Genomic DNA, 19,352 nt, shown 5'->3' with positions numbered 1-19,352 from the left:
CTGAACAGCGTTCATCTTTTATTTTCTTTTTTACCACATCAAGAGCTCCACGTTACACGTCGATGTGAATGCGGCTGCGGCTAAATAGCCCGATATTTCTGGACACGCGACACCCAACACAGAGCCTGTAATCGACACCGGCGAAGTGTCAGCCACTTGTCTTATTTGGCCTGGCCTTACGTCACGGGAAACGTGATCCGGCGGAGGGCTTACATTCGGCTACTATTATTGGGACGAGGATATGGATATTCGGAAAATATATAAGCTATTATATGGAAAGTTGGAAAGTCAAAGCTTGCGAAAGAACCACAAACTGTGACAAACTTTACACGAGAGCTACACTAGCTGTATTTACTACTACACTGAACTCATAAGCTCTTCCGATACGAGCCAATATATCAAGCATAGTTAATGCAAGCTACGCAGGACTGGTGTTTGTAGAAAGAAATTCTTGGGGAGAGGCCTTTGTCCAGCAGCACGAGACAAATTGAGTACTCGTTAGGTTCATCACACTATTTCAGAAACTGAAACACATGACAGTCGGGGTCGTTGGCGCTCGCGGACCCTTTGGCATTGAAGTGTGTCTTGAAAACCTTCATGAGTCGCACGCAATACTAGTTATTGAATTTTTTTGCACAAAATCGAACCTAAATTAACGCAATAACGCTTTTTAACAAGAGCACGAGACAAATCGAGTACTCGTAGGTTCATCACACTATTTCAGCAACTGAAACAAACGGCAGTCGGGGTCGTTAGCTTTCGCGGGCCCTTTGGCATTGAAGTGTGTCTTGAAACCTTCACGAGTCGCAATATTTATGAATGTAGTTACTGAATTTTTTGCACAAAATCGAACCTAAATGAACGCAATAATAATGCTTCTTAACAAGATACAAGCAGCACGAGCACGAGACAAATCGAGTACTCGTCGTAGGTTCATCACACTTGCTGAAACTGAAACAAATGACAGTGGGGGTCGTTGGCTCTCGCGGGCCCTTTGGCATTGAAGCGTACTCGCATCTTGAAAACCTTCACGAGTCGCAGTGACATTGCGCTTTCGTACCCCAAATCCCGGGAGGGATCAATGAATTAATAAACCTCTGGTAACCTCTCAAGGTTCTGAGGTCAAAACAAATATTCTTGGGTTCGGTACGCCCTGACGTAGCTCGAATTTTATCGGGCCGTGTTTTTTCGTACACGACTTGAATTAGGATTAAGATAAATTTTCTGTAGCAATGAACAATGTTTTTGATTAAAATAAAGTTTTACGTGTTTGTTCAACCTTTTTTAAATTGTATTACTTCAAATTCTTCTTTCTTATTCATATACCTACATTACCTACCTCATTACTGGAGTTCATCGTCGAAACAAATTAGGACATTCTTTCAAGACTTTCGACTATTTATCAATGTAATAGTTACATTTTATAGAAAAGACTTAATTTTTACCTTGGATAATAAGTAGCGCTTTTCCTTGATAGGCTATTTTGGAGCCTAACCTAAATTCGAAAATAAAACGCAAATTATCTACCCTAAATTATGTTAGCGGCATATCATAATCCACCGAGGACTCCGCCCAGCAGTCGCGCGCTAACAAGCCGTTATTGCCGCACTAACCCTTGAGTGAGTCACTGGTCAGCCAAATTTCATGTCCGAAAACCATCTGGGCCTAATCTGAGTCGTTTCAATTAGTTAATTATGCAGCCGGCCCTCACCTTGACCCCGCCGGAATGCAGACTGTCGACGACCGACCTCCCTGCCCATCATTGACAGTGACATTGAGCCTCGCAATATTTTATATGCACTAATTACTAATGCAGCGATACCGATTAGAATTTAAGGTGTTTTTGCTTCAAAAGCACGTCAAATACAATTAAATTTAAAACACTTTAAAATGTAGGTACAATGAGTAACATTTGCCCGAGATCAATAAACGTATAATTAGATTAGGTTCCAAAAACACAAAAAAGTTCCCAAACGAGTTTAGCGTTCATTACTGTAAGATAAAGTCCATTAACAAAAGATATGCACACTTAGCACGGAGTGCAAAACAACATAAGCCGCAAATTGGTGAAACAGCTAAAAAAACATAAACACGCCGTTTCATTTGCGAGACCGTTTGCGGAGACGAAACCGAAATTACCGGAGGAACAAAGCCAAAATTAAAATAGCTGACGGCTTAATAAGACATTAGCCAAATTGAAAAAGGGCAAAATCGGTAAATTCAAAGAGATTTCAAGCCGCCAAACAGCGATGCCGGCTATCAAAACATCGAAACAAAGTTCCGAGAAGTAATTCTATCGTTTGAAGGGGAGTGGGGTTAGCCTAAGGGTTGCTAATCACCTTATTGTTCCATTGAAGGGTAAAAAAGCGAGAGAGATTTTAATCGCCGCAAAATTCGCTGTGTAATTTTGCTTTCACTCTTTCGAAGGTTTGTAATAGCGCGTTAACAAGATTTAGAGCGAAAAACAAATGTTTTGCGAGTATATTGGCTACACTTATTTTAACTCTTGTGTCTACCACATTCGTCTTTTCGCTCTCAATGAAAAGTAAATATTTTACGAATATTTTGGCTACACTTATTCAAACTTTTTTACTTTTTACCTATCACATTTGTCTTCCCACTCTTATTAGGTAACCTAGGTGCCTTTAAGGGCTCGAGTGAATAGGTATTTACCCAGCAAGCGTGCCTCATCTTAAATCTCATCGTCACTTCATTTACCAACGGGTGAGATTGAGGTCAAACGCAGACTCAGCTCCAAATAAAATAAAATCTGACCATACAATGTATGAAAAATAAGAAAGTGCCGTACCAAGTGATGAATAGTGGCTCAGGATGCATTTCCTTTTCGCACAACTCAAAGGTCTGACTCGAACAAATCATCAAACGGACCAAAGGTTGCCAAATTCCAGACTCCAATTTTTGAAACATGCAATTATTTCACCATCAATTTTCGATCAAAATACTTCAATCCGTCGAAATCGTGCAGGTTGTTTTTCGGCGTTGCAGTGATCAATCATTTGTTATTCTTCTTTTTGTTGAGTTGTATCAATATACTCGGAATCGGTTGTCTTCGATTGTCAAAATATGCATTGGTAATCGAATGATAAGCGAGTTATCCATTATGTAAATACGCGTACAATCGAAGCTTATTTGCGGCAATTTTTTTCCTCGATATAAAAAGGCGAAGGTTTCCGAAGGCGCCTAAACGCCGGCGCGTTTCTGAGAACGGCGATGAATGGAAAAAAAACCATAAACCGAGGTGTGCTGCGCCGACAAACGGTTTTACGAGCCGATGCACCGAAATGTCCGAAGTTTAACAATCCAACTAGCGATAACGATAATGTTGCGACTACTTTTTGTGCATTTTCCTTATCCACCCTCAACTCATGATCGATTTTAAATCAACAAAAAATGTTCACATCGATAAGTGACAAACTCGATCCGAAAAATATCGGTTATCGACCAACCGGAAGAGATTTAAATCTGCTATCTTGTGGAGAAGTGGTGGAAATTTAATTAACAGACACCTGCTTAATTGGATAAATAAGTAAAACACATTGCAGAATGTGTAGGTAGGTTACTCGGTTATCTCACGTCATTTATTTTAGCCACTTTTATCTTTGTTTTCGGCTCACTTAGCCAATCTTAATAAAGGCTTGGACCTTTATTTGTTAACTTGATATTCAAAGAGGAGCACAATTTCAAACACACCACATAAAAAGTTGTGCCATCCTTGCTCAAAGCTATGGTCAAACTTTTCTTTGTATAAGCAAAAGCAATTTCAATAAAATTAAAAATGTACTTGGAAAACAATCGCAAACCCAAGCTGTTTCACGAAACATTTTTCCATCGCTTTTGTCGGCGTCAGACATTGTTCGCTAAAGGTAAATAATAAAAGTTTATTCATCAGAAATAACAAAAACGAATCCTCTTACCGGGAAGAAGCGTCCATTTCTCCAACTAGCTCCGAATGGGAGAGAACAAAAGAGGAACGGGACCTATTGTGAGGGGCCTTTTATGGAGTGTAGACTTAGGTTTATGAATCGGCCTATGGGTGGTATGGAGGTTGATTTTTGTGTAGGAACATGGCGGTGAAAAGGCCAGCTATTGTCTAGTCATTGGCTATTCTATTGTAGAACAAACATAGCTGGCGTCATTTATGACACTTGGACCTTTAATTATGGCAGCTGCTGAGCAAAGGTGTTGCGCGTAAGGTGATCCGAAGGCCGAGTTTCTATCTATCCGTAATTGCTATCACCTGTCCGTCGTTTCCTTGTTTCGGTATCCCTTTCGAGGCATTTATTTGCGGTTTTTGTCCACGATTGTTGATGCCCTGGCTTTAATTGTCTTTTGATTTGGAAAATTAATGGCAGTGCCGCTCTGGTACGTCCGGTTGAAGCTACAAGTCAATTAAGGGAATCATCTGTCCTGTTTTTGTAAATTAAATGATTGGGAAGTTTACTAATATTGTGTACAAGATTGTTTATGATTTATACACCTTATAAGAATATTATGTTGTGTTGTGTACTGCAGAGCGATGAAACTTGCATGGCAGGTGAGTTGTCAAGATCATATTGGGAAATTAACATAAAACCATACAAGTCAAAGCCGACAGCTGCACCATTGTGCTTACCATAATTTTAAACAGAGACTTGACCTACTTAACATGAAAACAAAAACCTGAGAATACTTGCTCCAAGGGCAGTAAAGGTAGGATAATATATACAAGAAAAAAGTTGAAGTATTTGTTATCACTATCGAAGGCGACTGAAAGTGAGGTTGAAAATTTGTAAACGTTTATAGTTCAAGCAATTAATAAGTGTAATTTCACAAAAAAAATTACAAAGGTTTTAATCAGCTGAGTATTTTTCCTGCCAAGTATTTTTAGACAACCGAAGAAGAAAATGGCGGACTACAGCTCGAAAAACAAACAGCGTAGGCTCCACGCGTCGATATGCGGGCAATAACTAGTCGCCTAGTCAAAAATCAAAATATAAATAAAGTTGTTCGGACAGCCCGCGGTTCCGAAACAATTAGCCACTGATCTGTCATTTAAATCAATCAGCTGGCGTCACCTCGAGTTTATTACCTACCTGTACGGAGGACAGGTGAGGTACAGTCGTAAATTGGTGCGCGCACGCCCCTACCTGTAATGAGCCTTTAAACATTTGTTAATTCCTTCCCGATGCGTTTTTAATGGACCTTTTTTGCCTATCCCGACCTCTGTGGTCATGTTATTGAGAACGATTTTATGTCTGTCGTAAATTAAATTTGGAACAGCTGCTGTAGGAATAGACAATCTAGAGGTGATTTTCACTGTCTGGTAATTAAAAGTTTGATCGGATTCTCGGATTAATTAATATTTGTCACCTGCCGAAGACAAAGAAATGGGAAGGTGCATATTTGAATAAAACGTTCTAAAAGATAACAAAAAAATCGATTGCTAAAGTACTCAGTCATTGTATTGTTATCAAACTGTCGATAACACATTACGTTAATAATCAAAACTGGTAATCCCATTCAATTGTCCGGCACAATTTAAACAAAAAACCCTTTAATTGAACCCTCCTAATTACATACACTCGGTTCAAACAAAACACACAGATAAGGATAAAAAAAAAGTTTGTATTCAAACAATGGCGACCCATTTTGATGGTTTGATTGTATTCAATTCGATCGAACTATAGCAGTTTTTGTTAAAAGAAATATAATATTGCTATTAAAATGTAGTGTATTACATATAAGGGCATTTGGGTGAACGACTTGCCGCTTACTAATACTAATATGTCATTTGACGTCCAAATTGAAATACAAATAACCGCCGAATTTACTTCTCAGAAAGTACAAATTTTTGCTCTCCTCACACTAATCTTATCGCATTAACATTAATTTACAATATGTAAGTTATGGACTTTTATTGTTAAAATATTATGTGACGGGTCTGGGTGTTCGTTCGTTCGTTTCAGCCGAAAGACGTCCACTGCAGGGTCTGGGTGTTACTATGTATAATATATAATGTATTTAAAAAAAAAAGTTTACATATAAGTAGTATATCCGTTAAGCTATCACACAAGCTTAAGTTGCTTACTTTGGGGCTAGCTGGCGCTGTGTGAAATTGTCCAAAGATTTATTTATTACTATGTATTTAGTTGAGTATGTTTATTAGTTATCTGGTCGACATATCGCACCTTTAAATTTAAACCGTTACTAAACGAAATTATGAAATTTTGCAGGAGAGCCAAAATAAGAAAAAAGTCAATGTTTTTTTTCAATACAGTCAAAGGAAATAGTATTTTAAGGCTTATTAATGAGTTATATGATAGATATGTGCTAACGCTATGTTATGTGATTTACAAAAATAAAATATTTTATGTATAGTATTATTTATTTTGATTTATATAATTATAGTAACACTTTACCATTTACTATTTTTTCATTTTTAAATAAATTACTATTCAAATTGCAGTCCAAATAATGTTACTATATTGAAAACTATTTAAATTTCAATGATAATGGTGATATTATTATACATTTAAATTTTATATCATAGAGTAGGTATTTGTGATGATGTTACAATATTAAAAAAATAACGAACATTCGAAATCAACAATATTTTATTACAAATTAAAGATATCCATACAAGCATTTAGCCTAGTTATTTATTAATCAGTCTTAAGACATTTTGTACCTTTAAATCATAGGAAGTATAACTGACAACGAATAAGAAAAAAACACACCTAGCAATTACAAAAAATACATAAAAAATATATTAAACTCGAGTAACAATCTCAGCATTATTTCCCTACCCTCGAAAGGTTGTTCACATACCTACCTTAAATCACTTAATAATAAAAATAATGAACAATATTTTGTGGCCACTGCTCAGAATGGATGTAAGGTTGAGTCTCGTGGTACTAAAGAGCTCAACCTCATAGACATAACCATTAGCCAACAAGTTCGGCGGAGCAGGAAAGCTCTCTCTGCTGCCTGGATTGACTATAAGAAGGCCTATGATTCGGTGCCTCAATCATGGCGGGAGAGGATCTTAGAGTTGTATAAGGTAGATGCAATGAGATCCTTTTTACGCTCATGCTCATGCATGGGGCAGTGGACTACAGTCCTTCGGCAGCCAGGTGGTGGTGAGAGGTCTCCTGATCCATTGAACTTCATAAGGATTGAGCGAGGCATTTCCAGGGTGACAGTTTGAGTCCCTTGTAGTTCTGCCTAGCACTGAATCCTCTTCGCACTCTGTTAAAGGATTCAGGGCTTAGTTATCAGCTACGAAGAGGGGGTGAGGTCATTAGTCACCTGCTCTACATGGATGATCTCAAGTTGTTCGCAACAAAACGACAAGACCTGGTGAAGTTGCTAAAAACAACACAGGTATTTAGCAACGCCATCAGGATGGAGTTTGGTGTAGACAAGTGTGCAGTCTTACATTTAGACCGGGAAAAGTTAAAAATATAGTTAAAATTATATTAAGTTCGTCCCTATGGACGAACTTAATCAAACAAACATCTATATGTTTGCTTGGGTTCTTCGAAACATGAGGAATCTTTTTCAGCGTCCACAGCTTCCATAATGCGAGCCAAACGTGGGTTCCGGAAATACGACATCACCTAGAGCAAATAAATGCTTTTAATCTATATTTTATTATAGACTAAAAAAATGTTTCACTATTGTAACTAGGCATACCTATCATAAAATTTACTCATTGCTTATTGAAAACTGTAATTAACGAAATAGGCACCCTTTAGTGATAAATATTATTAGATAAGTACCTAAAAAAATAAAGGCAAACTGTGACTATACCAACTGTTACCGTTTACCAAAGAAATTTTATAATGAATTGTGTATTTTTTTTAAACGAAAACTGTGTTTAAACATATAGTCACACTTTACTCATTAAAAAAACTAAACAACTTACCATTTTTGTGACGAACGGCCGTTACTATCCAAATAATCACATTATGAATTTAAACTTTCGTCATCACTCCGCAACAAACACGTTCTTACTTGCATAGACCCGTTATTGTATTTAGCGAGCCGTTCAAAGTTTGGCTTAGTAACGTTATGCTTTAACGCTAGATGGCGTAAGAAGGCAATTTTGAAGAAGTGGTCTATTTTATATTGTAGTTTACGTGTCCTTTAGTAAGATGGCGTTGATAACTCATTTTTGCGAAAAATTCGTTTAGTAACGGTTTAACTTTAAAGGTGCGATATGTACATGACTTTAAGCAAATTAATATGATATTACCTAAGAAGAGTAAGTCTAAGTAGGTATTTATTTATTTATTCTTCATCATCAGTCGCTAAAGTTTCCGGCCTTAAAAAAGTACCAAATTATTTCTCACAGGTCCATTCTTAGTTAAAATTGAACCTGTTGTCTATCCCACTTCCGGTTGGCACGCGCCGCGCGCAACAACCAGTAATTTGGTGTAATTCGAAACTTGTGTTTTTTTGTCAAAATGACGCCTTATAATTACATAGGGCCCCGTAATTACATTTGTTAATGCACGTTAAATTTCAATTACGTCAATTTCGTCGGCCCTTCGGAGGCGTTGTTTTTTCTCTTTAATCTATCTTAAACTGTGGTTCGTGTTACTGTTTTTTGATGATTTGTTCTGTATCAATACTGACAATCGGACGAGATTATTAAATAATTATAAACAAATGCACAAGCGGTATAATTCAATGGGAAGACGTAATTTTTTGTTAGTTTTGTTTATTAATAAATTTATCTTTCACTTGACATCGGTAAAATAATTATTTATTTTATACACCTACTATTAAAGACTATAAAGACCATCAAACTGTTTTTTTTTTATAATACTACAACATGTTATAATTTATACGACTTCAATGGAAGAGGCTCTAGTATCACGTATGTGTTTAATTTCTAAAGTATTTCTCAAATTCTGATCTATTTGCGCCAGCTTATTTTTAACGAAGTTCTCGTTCACTCCAAATTAAAATTAATTACAAGAGTATTCTGTCTAAAACAACAAAATTACTTCGAAAAAAGACGAATGATGACACCCGAAAAAAACTTCGGTCTCGTTAAGAAAATAAATGAACTAGCCACCCCCATTGTTCGTCGAACCCGCGACCTTAACGCGGAATTAACCATTCATGTATTCATAGTGTACCCTATTAACATATTTCAATGCGCCCGTTCATTTTATTTTTAGCGAAAACAAACACTGAAGGAAAAAACTCATTTGAAAGGAAGATGGGGTAATGTAATATTTATTGTGGATTCCATGAAAATCTTGTTACAACGCTTACATGTAAGTATTCGTACGTAACATCTCTTTCATGCTGAAACCACCTTTATACATGAGGCCATAAGGGCTTCTGATATAAAATTTACTGCATATTGTAAGGGGGGCCCATAAGCTTTAGTTCCGTTTTCTTTAACGGGAAATGTTCTAGTCTGGGAAGTAAATGAATTGTAAATAAACAAACACACCCAGAGCCACATATCACATTTTCATGCAATTAATACCTCAATAATTATGATATAATTTCAGACATCTGTATCAACTAGGAATGTAAGTATGACAATTGATGTTCAATTGACTACATAATTATTTCCAGTACTTAATTACCTTCTAAAAATAAACATTGACAGACAAACATGTTTATGTCTCCACGATATTAAAAACAGACGAAACTCTCTACTAAGAAATAGGGTAATTTGTGATTTCTTCAGGGAAATGCGACATTTCTATTATAAAGTGATCCTGATACTGCTACCATGTCAAGTGCAAACATAATGGCTACATGAGCACTAATGATATTTACGATTGTTTTACTGCACTAAATTGGGTGACATTTTATAACGCAATTTTAGACCTTATCATCCTTTGCATTACCTAAGACCTATGCCTATTAGTTAATTTATATGCTTTCTAATGTGATCACAAACTACGGTAAGTATAAAAAGAAAGTACCACCTACTTAAGAATGAATTTAGATTTAAACGTCGATATTCATAATACAGTATAAAGACGTGAGTCAATTAAGATAGCTAGTAAATACTAGGTAATATTTATAGATAATTCCTAATTTCCCGCAAATAAACTACAGAATCATACTCCTTCTAAGGTAATCTTAATTTTCTTTGACAAATCATTTCCTTTAATCAAAGCAATTATGTAACATTTAAACAAAACACTACACAACATTCAAGTGTGCTCGAGCACTCGACATTATCTGAACCACAACTTATCGACCACTTCCAAACTCGTTGTGGAGTAAACAAGAAAATCGCGAATAACTTGGAATGTTGGCAGAACCCCGCAATAATACATAGACCGTTAAAAGTACGTTGGTAGAGATCGATGGAATTTATTCACCCCACACTCGGGTCGCGTTTCCATTCTCACGCGGGGGAAATGCTAAAGGTGTTGCTTCCGATCGCGACTGGGCAGAATCGCTATCAAACTAGGGCGCAATTGCAATAATTGATGGCGATTAAGAGCATAAATATTTCTATCGAATTCGGTTGAAGGGCGAAATAAGGCTTTCAAAAGTAGCATCAAAGGTACACAAAGGAGATTCCAATCTTTAGAATGGTCTTCCGAAAATATTTTCGAAAAATTTACATATTATGAAGTACTTAATCAGTTTGATTTCTAAAATTCAGTCATTATTATATGAATAATGAAATAGCTCAAATTAATCACATCCATCATACAACTCCGCCTCTGAACGGAACCACTTATAACTGGGGGAAACATGACCAGGAATTATTTGAAATGCATTTAACCATTATTAGGGTAATAATCAGCCCCTATGAGAAACTTGGCTAATTTTTCTATATTTTTTGCTCTGCGAACGTAAAAATTATATCGGTTACATACAGATTTAGTGTATTGAATTTATTGTGTGGTCTCTAATCTAATTTCTGATTGTTAATCGATTTCTGGATTCTTTGGGAAACTTTACAGTAAGCCAAATAATGTTTGTAAAAGAAGAATAATTAATGACAAATTTTAAAAGTGATAAATAAAGTTCCTTCTAAAAGCTAGAACAGCTTTACCATCAAGTATCGGAAAAACTTTAATGTTATCGACTATTTTTAGATTCTGATGTCATAAAATCAACTTCTACGAATAGAATACTCATAAAATGGTTATTAAGAACCAAATATTCTTTTCTAGATAAAAAAGTCGAAGCCCTCAAGATAAAGGTTTGTTGACAAAGTTAACGCACCATTATTTGATAACGTTGTGTACAGACCACAGCACGTCATCGTAAACACTGTAGCACCTTAAGTAGTCGTAATAGATGCTATTTTTCAATAAAAATGAAATAGTCTTATGTGCTATCGACTGTACATTACAAAATAAATGAATCACAAATCGTGGAACTGAGTGAAAGTAATCATAAACAAGCAGGTTATACATACACATTGTATAAATATGCAGTAATTAACACAAGGAAAATTTTCCTGCTTGTTTACTTAAAGATAACACAAACCGATTATGTTTACGCTAAAATTAAAATAATTATAAACAGTTTTCTTTGGCCATACTGGATATTTTTCGCGTAAGATTTCGAAGGTGATGCAAGATATATCACTGCAGACAGAGCAATACCATACTTAAAAAATAATGTTAATTTTTATGTAAACAAAGGTGTAAAATGAGGTTGATGGAACTCAAAATGGTCGCCCCCAACTAATTTAAGCGAATTACCAACATATTCTTAGCCTTGTTACTACGAGTATCATAAGATTTTACAAGAAATAAAGCCGCGTACACCTCAATAAGAACAAAAATAATTTACGTTACATATGTCACTGACCTTTGTTACGTTTAACATCGTCATTAGTTAGCTTGTTATTATTTGCTAGGTACAAAAATAGAACATTGTTTGTGGAAAGATTTCTTTAGAGAGACATTTTAAAACAGCTTGGCGGAGTCAATGGACATAATCACAAAATGTGAACTCAGATCACAACTTGACAACTTAGACATCTGAAAAACTCTTAGATATGTCTATTATTGGGTAATAGCATTTGCTTTTAGAAGTTTTAGAGACTATTCATGTTACGCATCGCCTTCAAATTTATACTAACTCGTGTCCAGTAGTTGGGTACAGAAGTGTCTGAAACTAACCGGTCCGATCCGAAAACATATTTCGTTGAAAGAAGTCCCGAATCTGACCTATCTTTGCAGATATTATCAAAGTGCCTATTGTCTAAGATAAACATAATATGGGATAACATTGGAAACGCGCCCACATAAAGAGGGAGCGATGGTGTGTAAAGTTCGCGGAACGTCGCAGGGCCTAGCGCCGCGCAAAAACCAAGATTAATACCGCTGTTTAAGAAGCACGCCATTACTGCCCTGCCACCATTGTTATTAGGGTTGCCATCTTTAAAATTTGGCAATCCGGACGCGTGCAAACTCCAGAACCTGGACATGTCAGTTTTCTTGAACACTTTTTTTATTTTATTTTTTTATGCTAGACAAGGCAGGCATTTGACCGCAATCGCACCAGGTGTTAAGTGAGATGCAGTCTAGGATGCTAGAACTCTAGATGTCTAGACTTGGTCGCTTCGCTCAGCATCGGCCTAATGCAGTCTACACACCAAATCCACCGACCTGCCGACATGAGTCGTCGAAGAAATCGTCGACATAAAGCCTTTGAAATAAAGCCGCCGATACCAGGCCACCAGGGCTTGGTGGGTAGTCTTTAAGACTTGAAAATTTTAAACCCTGACAACATATAAAACTCAATCCGGATGGTCCCCGCAAATCCTGGGAAACTCGGACGAATGGCAACCCTAATTGTGATTAGTTATTTCAGGTGAAAGAAATGAGTCTATTGATAGATACAAATAACGCAAATTAACGTCCTAATTACGTAGAGTCTACGTAATTAGGACTACTACGTCGTAGACAAACACGCGTAATCTCAATCAATGCTAACAAATACAACAATAATCGTGTATTATTTTTTCCCCTCATATTGTACCTAACCTAAATTGATTAGGGACTAAATTGCAAAAATATAGAACCTATTTCTAATAATCTACAATATTCTAGAGCAGACTTTTGACATCACATAACGTTTCATTAAAATTCATATGCTGCGACTCACACAAATATCGATTTCAATATCAATAACGTATGGCTGTAAATCTTACTACGAACGCGTCTATTCTCGTAATAATCACAAATCGATAGCTCTCTTTGAACGTTTCAAAACAATGGGCTGTCAGAAACAACACGTCTCCATTCCCGCTAATTCCTGCGCTTATCACCGATCGATAATCTATATCGATCCTGCACCGGGCTGCAGCGCTGCACCGAACAATGGCAGCTGCTGATTTATACCAACGGCCGATGTCTGACATTACGGCAAAAAACTGGGCTAGTGCGAGGACTTGCGCACTGAGGGTTCCGTACAAAATAGAAAATAGTTTGTAATTCGCAATGTTTTTGAAGTGGAAAAACAAATTAACCACCTTTTAGACTTTACTTGTACTGTGAGACCTTTCTCCCAGCTTTTCATGATACAGGTCAATGGAAAATACCCTAATAGATTTTGATTCCCCTGCGAAGTATTTGTAAGAAAAATAAGGCTCAAATAGCCGTATTAGATTGTGTTGATTTAGTTTAGAAGCTTGATTTTCACAGGTTTAAGGAACCGCAGACATACGTATTTGTTGTTAATTTGAACTTGATACCTCGGGCGTTCCTGAGAAAGGTCTTGACAGACAAACGGAAAACCAAATTATCCTTATCTATAAGGGTTCAGAGTTTTCCTTTTGTGATACGGAACCCCAAAAACCAAACAATTAACCATTTCGCAGGGCGCGATGTGATTTATGGCAACTTTCGCTGGCGGCTGGGAGCGTGCGTTACGTTTCGATTTCGATGGGAACACCGCAAATAGGCTGGCAAGCTTAGGTTTCTGGTTGTATTAGTGATGTAGCAAGAAAATTATGGGAGGTTAACACTGAGCTTTAGACGCCGATGTTCCATCGTCAAACGTAATTTATCTCATAATTAAGATTTGACATAGGCATTGACAGTTTTCGTATAGAAATATGTGAATTAGGCCCGATTCGACCAAACTTCTATAACTGGTTATACCAGGAGTTATTCTCGGATAGAAGTGTGCCAGCACAATGATAGTTTCAGCATATGGGAAATATGTCAAAATGTCGAATAAACTGACAATTTATTCTGAGATTAATTACTCTTCTTTCGTCGAATCCACCCTTAATAGTCCAGATTACAGGCAATGGAAAAGCCATCCATTAATCCAATGAAGTTTCTCAAGTAACGTACTCAGAAATGTTCTGAGAACCAGTAGTGCAAACAATAATTTCAATGAATGTAATGAAATTAGTGACCGACCGAATATTCGTTTTCGTTTTCGTTTTCGGCCATTTTCGGCCAAAAAATGGTCATTCGGCCATATTTTCGTTTTCGGCCAAAAACCAGCCGAAGCTTCGGCCAAACCGAATATCAGAAATACGTGAATAAGATGGGGACGTTTATCGTTCCGATATCTTCGGGAGTGAATCTGATGCACTAATGGTTCCAATCAGACTTGAACGGACGCGGTATTGTCACACTCTTTTGAAGTTTTGAAGTGTGGTTACGTTGTAAAGGGTGTCCAGCGAAAATTTTCCAAGTTCAAAATTGAATACAAATAAAACCAAAGAGTTTTCATTAAGTTTAATTATTTCAAAATAGAGTCTAATGCGGATTTGAAATACGCCATGAGTCACTGGTCGGGAGCCTACAGAGCGTTCGCAGTTGAGCAATAAGTATTTGAAATGTATTGTCGAATGATCGATGAATGTCTGATACCACAACTGCAACTGCATCCCGGCCAACTACTATTTCAGCAAGAAGGTGTCTCACCACACACGGAGAGTACCTCGATGGAGACACTGAGGACTATTTTTTCTAGCCGCCTCGGTCACCAGATCTCACACCATGCGACTTTTTCTTGTGGGAATATCTCAAGTCAAAAGTTTACAGCAAACAATCTAAATAATTCAGGTTCTGTAAGAAAATATCAGCCGTTAAGTTGCAGGAAAATTATTAGCGCGATTTGCTCTCGCATAGTTGCGAATGTAAGGGTCCGGCTGTGAGAGTACCTATAGTAAAACGGGCATCATTTAAAAGACATTGCCTATAAAAAATAAATCCGCATTGTTAAACTCCAGTTTGCATTAGTAATAAATAATAAAAAATAATTAATTTATTTGTATGAATCATTTTTGAAGTTGAAAAATTCACACTGGACACCCTTTATTTCTTCTTCACTTCCCAATATTTCAATATACACCGGAAATAATATTCTACTAAGAATTCATAATTCAATTTTTTGTGTTTTAATGCCGGTTTTCTTTAATCAATCCTTATAAAAAACAACTGTCAAACGTAATTATGTTTTTGGTCAAAACATTAACGGTTTTCAAAGATTTTACATAATTTCAGATTGAAATTTGAGAGTTGAAGGTCATTTTCGTTTTCGTTTTCGTTTTCGGCCGAAAATGAGACTGCAGCCGAAGCTTCGTTTTCGTTTCCGTTTTCGGCTGAAAATCCATATTCGGTCGGACACTAAATGAAATACATAGTAGTAATAAGTTCAACTAATTCTGCAGAAGATTGAGTAGAACAGTCTACTTCTTATCAATGACATTCTACGTACTATACGACCAACCATTCAACGATTCCTTATAATATTATGATACCATGTTAAAGACGTATAATGTCACCGTAAAATTGTGAATTCCGTCAGATCTTAATCTAACATAATCTAACAGCTTACAATCTCACGCGTTATATTATAAACTGACGGAGTTCCCAATTTCACGTTGACATACAGCATAGCAACAAAATTCGGCGTACTCACACTATCGCTGGTTATCGGCTGGTGACCCATCTGTAACAAGACATTGGCTGGTAAGTAATCGGTTATTGCTGTTGCTACGGTGCTGCTATCTTACGCGACTGATAGACGATTAAACGGGAGGCGCTAATATTATACAAAGTATGCCATAAAGATAGTTGCCTACTCAAAAATATTGCAAAAAAGATTCTGAAAAATCTATACAATATTACAAATGCGAAAGTAACTCTGTCTGTCTTGCTTTCACGTCTAAACCACTCAACCAATTTTGATGAAATTTGGCATAGAGAGAAATATTTGGGTCCCGGGAAAGGACATAGGGTAGTTTTTATCCCGGATTTTGAAACAGGGACTCGCGCGATATAGTTTTTCTGTGACAGACAAAATTCCACGCGGGCGAAGCCGCGGGCGGAAAGCTAGTCTTTTAATAATTTGGTTTCTGAAAAACTTTTAAATAACAATAACAAACGATATATTTGACATAGAAATGTATTTATTAAGATATAAATATTGCTATACCGCATCGAATCAACTGCCCTTTAAAACAATGAGTTAAGCTTTCAACCATCATAAATGCAAATGAGTGTGATAATCACAAAATAATTTTGTATAACTTCGCCTTTAAAAAGGCTTTACACGAAAATTGCTGCTTTCATCACCATAATTGGGAGTATACATGAGAATAATAAATTACAAAGAGGACATCTGCCGTTGCTCATATTAATGAGGGGCCTAGAGATAACCTTGTTTTCTCTTTTTTGCGGGATATTTTTGCGACCCTCTGATGCATTTCCTTGACCGTAATCTGTATAACACTCTTTATGACATCAAACATGGAATCCGTAATAGAATCTCCTTGCGGGCTCACCGCATTATTATCGAATCCTTGTGGGACCCATTTTGGATTCGGTATCTATCATATTGTTTGTCCCCGAATCTGTTTCTATTTTCTATTTCATTCTTTATGGTATGATTACTTTTATGCCTATCGAATAATGTAACATTTCACACATTCCGATTACTACAGCTCCTAGCAACCAGAACGAGCGCGATAATACATTATTGTATTTACGGACATCAGTCATACTTATCGAAGTAGGCGTAGTGTATTTTTAATGTTTGCACAAAATCGTGGAATTATTTTCTTAATGTAATCAGTCGATGCAGGCCAGTATCGGTTATTAAACCGAAAAAAGTTTCCATTCTAACATCGAATGTAAGTTTAAAAATTTAAAACGTTCAGTGTGTGCAGCCAGATATGATACTAGTGTTATCAGTTATCACAGATAAATATTAAAATCTTTCTAGACAATCGTCGAAAGGGCTTATTAAATTCAATGTTTATACGATAAAACCCGGTAGTCAAGCTGTGTATTTAGTAACAGTGAAAATAAAACGTACCATAGAATTAACAGAGTCTAACCGTGACGGATAGAAGGTACTTTCAGACAAAATGAAAAAGAGATCTGTCTCCTTCAAGTTTAATAACGGATAGAGGTCTTTCTAAACTGGCGATGACGCAATCAAAGCTCTTTGAACTAACATACGCATTACACAGCGCGTTGTTAACAGTTTTTCCTTCGTGTGTGACAAGATAGCCGTCCTAATTAGCAGTGTTAATGAAGGTAGATAACATATAATTTGTCTTTGAAGTTTCTAAAGTCAAATGGATTCATTGACACGTTAATTCGAATGTTTTAATTTATGTCTAGATGTAAACGGAGTATGCCGTCTACATGCGAAGTAAGCGTATCTGATATCAAGGAGTTCGGGGGTCGTTCACCTTGCTTTTTGTTCGGAGCGTGCATGCGTATTGGGTACATCATGATTTTAATTAAAGATTAGCTATTGTCAGCAATTTATAAAAGCTGATTATGGTTCGGTGAACTACCAGAGTGATTATAAGAAATTCGCTAATAACTGTGTAGCGGCACTGTTTGATGCAATATAATTCCTAAGATTAATTTTGTAGGAGTGACAAGGATATTAAAATATAAGGCCCGCGGTGAAACAAAGCACATAATTATGTGCAATATTTAAAAAAGGACCTGAACAAATTCAATAAATGAAAGCTAAAAGTGCTAGAAAAAGACATCGATATGTAATATTCTCAAGTAATTCTTTCATGTATCAGACCTATGCACAGTTGACAGCAAATCAGACTATTTTTGTAGCAAACTTGCCCCTACACAACTAACATAATATCTCACAATCTTTATCACAAAGTCAAGTCGTCTGCATATCTTTCAACTGCAAAAACAAAACAGAATCAGGTAATGGAGACAACAGTAATTCCAGTGACGTAACTCCAGGCGCAGGGAAAGCGCCCAAAATCCCAATCTGCAGCGTTGCTGCATTGCAGTCTGCGGCGTGTACTTTCCCGCTCGCAGTACGACAAACGATCCGGTAACCCGCCATTATGGTGCTATCAAACTGGTTTGCGAATGCTAAACAGTGTTATTACAAGCCGAATTTAGTGGCTAAAACCTTTTTGGAATGGCTCAAAAACGAATACTTTTTAATGACTATTTAGAGCCTAATAATGCTAGATCCAGATCTAAAAACCAGTTTAACGCCACCAAAATACGACTGTACGAAATCACGCTACAACCGCTGTATATATAGTGTAATATTTCATATACAATAGTAAACGTAGTAATAAAACGTAGCAATACATGAAGTGTGGTTTCCAACGGCCGGCAACTCGTGGCCAAGTAATAAAACCGAGCAAGTTTCAACAATGGACGTTTAAATACTGGGTGTCCCAAAAAGTAGTGTCAAGCCGAAGCTCAGAGGTAGAGCATCACTAGAGCTACCCGAATCACCCCCATGTAGGTTCCGCGATTTTTTATAGTTTTCGAGTTATGATTGTTTGAAATTTCTATGCTTAGGTACTTTTTTGGTTAGGGACCCGAATAGTTTAGGTACATGCCTGATTTTTTTATTATTATTAGATGAATACTAGGCCTAGCTAAATCAGAAGTATTTACATCCATAACACTAAAAATATAAAAAATCCTGAATGTTGTAAAAAAACCATAACTCGAAACCTATCAAAAGTCGTGGTGATTAGGGTATCCCTAGTGATTGGCTTCCTCTAGGCTTCGGCTTGACACTATTTTTGGGACACCCTGTATAAGTACATGTATAAACACACGCATATTGAGATTAACAAATTACACTATCAGTGGTGCGTAGCTGTTATCTATCACGGATGACAGATATAAATAAGCTATATGCTACTAAGGTAAAAAGTGCTTATCTAAGAAAAATTAAACCCTCTCACACACACTATTTGGCCAGGCTAAACTGATATTTGGCAAAGCTGAATACTTCAGCCATATGTTAACATAACCAGACGCTGAGTTAATAAGTATAAGCTGACGATGTGATTGATTAGATGACCCTGTAGGACTCCATAATAATAGTCAAAGGGTTAAGTACACAAATACCACTCAGAC

At 36.6% G+C, this 19,352-nt stretch overlaps 2 long non-coding RNA genes across 2 annotated transcripts in view; both read right to left on the bottom strand.

Moving 5' to 3' along the window:
* The window catches only part of LOC135077415 (uncharacterized), a 143,938-nt gene that overhangs the window by 62,814 nt on the left and 61,772 nt on the right, over positions 1 to 19,352 (bottom strand). Inside the window, exon 3 of the long non-coding RNA XR_010258455.1 lies at positions 15,895 to 15,924. This is a non-coding gene — a long non-coding RNA (uncharacterized LOC135077415). The remainder of the gene's footprint in view (positions 1 to 15,894; positions 15,925 to 19,352) is intronic.
* On the bottom strand, positions 6,597 to 8,223 carry LOC135077109 (uncharacterized). The gene is made up of 2 exons (XR_010258397.1): positions 7,928 to 8,223; positions 6,597 to 7,619 (listed from the first exon to the last, which is right to left on the bottom strand). It is a non-coding gene; the product is annotated as an uncharacterized LOC135077109 (long non-coding RNA).

Source organism: Ostrinia nubilalis, chromosome 13, assembly GCF_963855985.1.
Source record: "Ostrinia nubilalis chromosome 13, ilOstNubi1.1, whole genome shotgun sequence".
Classification (NCBI taxonomy): domain Eukaryota; kingdom Metazoa; phylum Arthropoda; class Insecta; order Lepidoptera; family Crambidae; genus Ostrinia; species Ostrinia nubilalis.
This window is presented reverse-complemented; position numbering and strand designations above follow the sequence as displayed.